General features: G+C 53.1%; 1 long non-coding RNA gene across 1 annotated transcript; it reads left to right on the forward strand.

The window, feature by feature from the left end:
* Nucleotides 1–772: 772 nt before the first annotated feature.
* LOC120969809 (uncharacterized) lies at nt 773–1483 on the forward strand. The gene is made up of 2 exons (XR_012190152.1): nt 773–908; nt 1062–1483. It is a non-coding gene; the product is annotated as an uncharacterized lncRNA (long non-coding RNA).
* The last annotated feature ends 5701 nt before the right edge of the window (nt 1484–7184 follow it).

Here is a 7184-nt window from a genome sequence, read left to right on the forward strand (position 1 = left end):
GCAGCAATGGAATAAAGCAGAATCAAACTGAATAACACGATCCCTTTATTGATATACACCCATGAATAGCTCAGAGCAATACAATTAGCAGAAATACCACATTATACTCATTGTTCGCACACGAATCATCTTGGTCTGATTAGTACTACATCCTAGGCACACGCATGTGCACCACACACTTGTCCCGTTTCAGCCGCTCGGATGACCACGTCTGCATCCAGCAGCTTCCAGTCCACAGTTGATTAAAAAAAAGCAACAGGCACCACCAAATCCCCATCGATGTCACTGCCCACTGCGTGCCCCTTCTTATCCACAACACATCGCCATTCCACATCACCCAAGCGCCGCTCCGATCTTCCTCCTGCTGCCTGACCACCCATCGTTGCTCCTCCTCCTCTCCTCTTCTCCATCCGCCTCAGTCCTCACCACCCAAGTGCTGCTCTCCTATTCTTGGCCGCAGTGGCTGGCCTGAGCCACATCCCAGCTGACAGCGTCGGCGTGCTTTCTGGCTACGGCTGGGGCGTTGGTGGCCTGCTCGTCGGCGCACTGTGTCCAGGGCGGAGCCCCCTTCCTTGCAGTGGTGGTAGAGCCCCTCCTCCCGGAAGGTGGCTGGGGGCAACCGAGGTTGCGGGGCAGGTGTGCCGTGGCTCGGTTCCGTGCGGGAGCCATGGAGGGGGCGCGCTGGAGGGAGCAGCTTGGGTTCTCACCGCCATGCCGTGCCACCCCTCGTTTCTCTCCTCCTCGGTTTTCTCCTTCTCTCTCCCACTCATGCTTCCTCTTTTTTTTAGGAGCACGGCGGAGCAACCATGGCGCCACCCACGAGAACCCCGACGCCTTGTAAGCCCCTCCGCCGCTCGCCTGGATCCGGACGCCGCCGTCGTTCTGCGCGTCCAGGCCGTTCGCCGCAGGTGTGCCGTGGCTCGGTTCCGTGCGGGAGCCATGGAGGGGGCGCGCTGGAGGGAGCAGCTTGGGTTCTCACCGCCATGTCGTGCCACCCCTCGTTTCTCTCCTCCTCGGTTTTCTCCTTCTCTCTCCCACTCATGCTTCCTCTTTTTTTTCAGGAGCGCCACCCACGTGAACCCCGACGCCTCCCAGCACTACTAGGGAAAGGCCTACTAGTGGCGCATCAGTTTTGCCTATTAATGGCGCATTACTGGTGCGTCACTAGTATCACGCTACTAGTATTAAACACTAATGGTGCACCACTGGTGCGCTATTAGTATCTGGTATACTAATGGCGCATCATGCCGTGCGCCATTAGTATAGACCAAAATGCGCCATTAGTGTGCCTCTCAGGGGCGATATTTACACATGTGCTTTGCCATACTAATGGCGCACTGTGGGGTGATGCGTCATTAGTATCTTTTGGCATATTAATGGCGCACGTTGGGGTGATGCGCCATTAGTATGAATATTACGGATTTTTTTTCTTTTCTGATATTTGCACAGGTTATAAAATATATTATTGGACAGAATATAGACAGCAACAGTAGATTCATCGAATACAATAGAAGATTAGTCTCCGAATACAATTCATCATATTAGTCTCCGAATTCAAAAGACCGAACAAAGATAGAACATTACAAGTCTCGAGACCGCGAGTAGCGAGTTTATCTTCACATTACAAGTCGATATCGATCATCTAAACTACCATCACATAGAAGAGAGCTGCGGTCATCACGATGAGCATCATCGCGATGAAACTGGTCTTCATCCGGTTCCTCCAACGCTCCCTCCTCTCTCCCGCTAGATAGCGCGCGCATCTAGATTCCGCCTCCGCCCTAGTGGTGTACCCTTTGTAACTGTTACCGCTGAAATGGTGAACCTGTCTCCGACACTCCTCCCAGTCGTCGTAGACTCCGGGAACCTTACCCTTGTACACGACATACGACGGCATCTCTATGCACTAGCCAAACAACAGACAATACATACGCAATATATAAGTATGCAACAAAAGGATCGGAAGAGAAAAGCAAGACATTAATAGCACGATTCATGGTCTACTAATAAATAGCATCGATTACATCTAAGTTGAACGACTGTCCAAACCAAAGAGACATACAAGTTCATTAAAGTTTAATTACAACATGAGCTAATCGATGTTTCAGAACTACACATAGCATAACTACTTTCGACTCGACTCATGGGACCGGAGCATGGATGAAGCCGCCGTCTGTCGTGATGGTCATGAAGTCGCGGGCGTTGTCAGCCTGCATTTGTAGCGTTGTGTCTATCTCATTGTTGGATGGTTGATATTTGAGGTAGAACTGCCCCGAGGTATGAAGGACATCTTGATGGATGATTTCTGCAAACTCCGACTGGATGCGAAAGAATTCTTGTCGGATGTCCGCGTCCTGGATTGCCGCCAAGCTTGCGGCCCAATCTTTAAGATTATTTGGTAGCAGAAGGTGATTGTGGTCCCGTACGATCGCCCGCATGTGATGAAGGGCGTAGTAGGCATCCTTCTGACCGCCAGGCGGCTGCTTGACGCAGGGGAACGTCGTATTGTGAGTGAACACGTGCCTGCCGTACCTACGAGCTGGCCTCTTAAAGGTGCCTCCAGATGTGGCGTAGCCGGGGAGAGCATCATCAAGAACTTTCTTGATATTTGTGTAGTCTATCTTGGAGTCACGGTCCGGGTCGAAATACGTGGCCATGGAATATTTCGGGCTTAAGAGGATGAGTGTGCAATGTGTGTCACTGCACAGAACACGGAATGTTAGAAAAAAAAAGAACAATCGAAATCTAAGAAATCATATGTTACGGGGCGGTTAGGGGATGACTTACTCGGGAAAGTAAGGTACGAGGAAGTTATCCTTATCTGGGTTTGCCAGAATGACGCCTTCGAGGTGTGAACTCGCGACTTGCCGGTCCCCAGCGCTGCCCAAGATCTTGGCACGCATGTAGAAGGGGTCGACTATCACAATGCCCGGGGTCTTGTCTCTAATGATCCGCATCTCCATACTCAGCGAAAACAGCCGAACGAAGGTGTAGTGCAGCTGATGAAGGTTAAACATAGCAAAGATGTCATCAAACCGCAGGACGATCATACCCCCGACGGCGCTATCCACAAAGCCCTTGCCCTCTGGCACCTTGGCCACGAAAACGGGGTATGCCACATCATTCTCTTTGAGACGCCGCTTCTCCAAAGAAAGAACACTGTCATGCAGACTCCGCATAGCACCGGTTGCAGCATTGAGCATATTTGTCGGTAGCATCGCCCTACCCGCCACATGCACCCTCCTCGAGATATCCGTAGGTGAAGGTGGCCCGTCCTGAGCACGGATCGTACTCGGTGCCGGCTGGCTCGCACCGGCGCCCTTGTTAGTCTTTCGTTTCCGTCCCTTCTTCCTGATCTTCTATAATGGGATCGAGTTCTGCTCACAGACCGCCTTCTTGAGCGTGTTGGGGCTGATAATATTTCGCACCTCAGCTATCTGAGGCTCGGTGAAGGCGGCAGCTGGTGGCGTCTCCTGAGAACTGAACGCCTGACGACGCCTGTTGCAATTGGGTTTCTCCGCCGTACCAGCTAGATCGCGGTCGTCTTTTTCAGGGTTGGGTTCTTGAGCAGGAGGCCCGCAGAACTCTTCACCGTACCCATGTTCGGCAAAGTACTTATCGACGTTGGAAAATGTACCGTCGTCATTGTCGTCGTCGTCCGGATCCTGTGCCATAGGGATGTCCGGCATGTCCGGTAGTGTTGCGGTGTTCTTGCCATGGCTTGGCGCTGGCACGACTGGCGGTCTTGTCTGTGGGGTGGTGTCCCCCGCCCCCAAACGAATCTGGCTCTTCGGCCAAAGCAGGGGCTAGCTTACGCAGGCGCTGAGGGTCATCACATCATCTTCGTCGGCCCCAGCGGGTCGAATCGGAGGTAACAACTCGTCGCAGCCTGGCAGCACCCGAACCAGTTCAACCCTATACAAGGTGGGTGGCATCGGATTACCGTGGAACACGCGGTTGCCCGGTTGAACGATTCCGCCCTTGGCGACATCGACCAACTCGCCGCCCACGAAGTGCAGGAGAGTGCAAGGAACGTCGGCGGCGCCCTGCGAAAACATGTAGGGCGTCAGGGATGCCCAGTCAAAGGCAAGGAGATGAAGTCATCAGCCGAGAGGCTTAGTTACCGTGATGCCGTCGAGCTCGGCTAATGTCGAGGCACCGCCAACGGCGGGCGTGCAACTGACGAAGGGACCGCTTGCTGGCGAGGTGCCGGCCGGCGTACACCCGGGTGCATTAAGCTCCAATGCCCGTGCCGGCGCCGGAGACACGAATACCGCCTCCGCCGGAGACACCAATGGCGCCGTCTGCGCGTTGTGCAAGTTGCTGGCCGTGAAGCTGGGAACCGGGGGAGGCCCTTGTTGGCCGCCCGCAATCCATGTCGTCAGCCCCTGAATCAAGGTAGGCACCATGGCGGTGAGCGTCGTTCCCAGTTGTTGTTGCACTTGCTCTTGGAGAATCTCTGGAATCCGCGACACTTGGGCCTTGAGTTCTTGAACCTCGCGCGACTGGCTTTCCGAGCTGGTCTTTTTCTCCTTTCGCCCACCAGCGGTATAGTATGACGACCATTTTGTGGACAAGCCTTTGCCGGCCACACGACCAGCTGACGACAGCTTACTGAGTTTATCCTTGTTTTTCATTACGTTGTGTGTTCTACCACCCAAGGATCGACCACGTCTATGTGTTGTAGCGCGACTAGGTTTGCTCTTTCAAAGTCGGCGAGTCGACCCTCGAAGTCGACATGCATTTCGCGACGACCCTCATGGTGACCCCATCCAGCGAGCCTGCCGAGGTGCCTGTTGACAGGCAGACCAACGGGGTTCTCGATGCCTAGATAATTCGTGCAGTAGGAGATGCACTCTTCGGTCAGAAAGCCCCTGGCTATGCTTCCCTCTGGACGTGACATGTTGCGAACGTATCCTTTGATGACACCATTTATCCTTTCGAACGGCATCATGCTGTGCAGGAACGTCGGCCCGAGTTGGATGATATCCTCCACGATATGGACCAGCAGATGCACCATAACGTCGAAGAATGCGGGTGGGATGTACATCTCAAGCTCGCATAGTATCACCACGATCTCTTCCTGTAGCCTTCTGAGTTGCCTCACGCCAACCGACTTCCGAGAGATGACGTTGAAAAAGTTGCATAGGCCAAATAGCGTTTCACGGACATGCGCGTCCATGATCCCACGGATTGCAACTGGAAGTATCTGCGTCATCAGCACGTGACAGTCGTGAGACTTCATCCCGCTGAACTTCTGCTTCGCTGAGTCTAGGTATCTGCTTATCTTCCCCGCGTAACCGTAAGGAAGTTTTACTCCTACGAGGCAGGTGAAAAACTGATCGATCTCCTCCTGACTTAGATTGAAGCATGCGGGAGGGAAGTCATTTCCGGTCTTCTTGGCCTTTTTACCTTTGCGACGACTTTCCGTGTCCTGCTTTGCCTCATCATCATCATCATTAGCGTGAAGCTCCTCCCTCATGCCCATTGATTTCAAGTCTGCCCTTGCTTTCGGCCCATCTTTGGTCCTCTCTGGCATGTTGAGCAGGGTACCAAGCAGACTCTTGCACACGTTCTTCGTGATATGCATGACATCAAGGCTGTGAGGCACACGGTGGATCTTCCAGTACGGCAAGTCCCAGAAAACAGACCTCGTTTTCCATACCTTCAGCAGCGGCTCTAGCGCCTTTCGCTTCTTTCCCGGCTCTGGCGCCTTTTGCTTCTTTCCCAGCAGTGGGCAATCTTTCCAATTTTTCAACAGCTCGTCTATTTCCTCGCCGCTCCTCGTACGCGGGCGTCTTCGGGGTTCGGTTTCACCATCGAACAGATCCTTGCGTTTCCTCCATGGGTCATCGTCGCGAAGCCAACTTCGATGTCCCATGAACACGGTTTTCGAAGACCCGGGATCTCTATCTAGCTGGCGATGCGTTGTGTCATCCATGCACCTGACGCATCCAGAAAATCTGTGGAACACCTGCCCCGCAAGATATCCGTAACCGAGATAGTCATGCACCGTCGTGAGCAGTGCGGCTCTCATAGGGAAATATTCTTTCTCTGCGGCGTCCCACGTATTGGCTGGCGTTTTCCACAGCGTGTCTAGCTCCTCTTTCAGCAGCCCCAGATACAGATTGATGTCGTTCCCTGGTTGTTTTGGCCCTTCAATTAGCATACTCATGTGAATGTACTTCCTCTTCATGCACAACCAGGGGGGAAGGTTGTACATCCACACAAACACAGGCCAGGTGCTATGTGTGCTTCTCTAGCTGCCAAACGGATTGACTCCATCGGTGCTCACGCCCAGCACGATGTTCCTTGGATCCTTCCCAAATTCTGGGTGTTCGAAGTTCAACGCTTGCCACTGGCTCCCATCCTTAGGGTGACTCAGCATCTTGTCTTTTTTATTTATCTCCGGATCATTTGCGTCATCTTCTCGCTTCTTCTCCTCCCTATCCGCGTGCCAACGCAAGAGCTTTGCTACCTTAGGGTCCGCGAAATACCGCTGCAGACGAGGAGTGATCAGAAAGTACCACACCACTTTTCGAGGAGCTTTCTTCCTCTTCTTGTATCGAGTGACGCCGCACACCGAACATATGGTAGACTCCGCGTGCTCGTCCCGATAAATGATGCAATTGTTCATGCACACATGGTATTTCACGTGCGGTAAATCCAGAGGACACACGATTTTCTTCACCTCCTCGAAAATGGTCGGGCACTTGTTCCCCTTGGGAAGACGTTCGTGCCAGAATGACATGTTCTCGTCGAAGCATGCGTCGGTCATTTTGTGTTTTACCTTCATCTCCAGAGCCATGAGCGTTACTTTCAGGCGGGTATCCTCGGGCCTGCATCCTTCATACAATGGAGTAACCGCGTCTATCTCTAGTTGATCCAGCTTGGCTTTCTCTCGAGCGGCAGCTCTGGCGTTATCCGTCTGCTTGAGAAGCAACTCTTGAATATGAGGGTCCTGCACCCAGCCCATCGATGCTCCATCGTCGTCTGCTCCGCCGGCATCTTCATCTTCATGATCATGCCCTTCGTCTGCTCCGGCATCTTCCTCGTCATCATGTCCGGCATCTTCTACATGATGACTGGGTACAGCATCACCGTCGTGATCATGTCCATGAGATTCTTCGTCTTCTCACCCGCCCGAGCCGCGGTGGTTGTCTTGCTGCCCTTCCTCATTTCTT

The sequence above is a fragment of the Aegilops tauschii genome, chromosome 7 (genome assembly GCF_002575655.3).
Source record: "Aegilops tauschii subsp. strangulata cultivar AL8/78 chromosome 7, Aet v6.0, whole genome shotgun sequence".
Lineage (NCBI taxonomy): Eukaryota > Viridiplantae > Streptophyta > Magnoliopsida > Poales > Poaceae > Aegilops > Aegilops tauschii.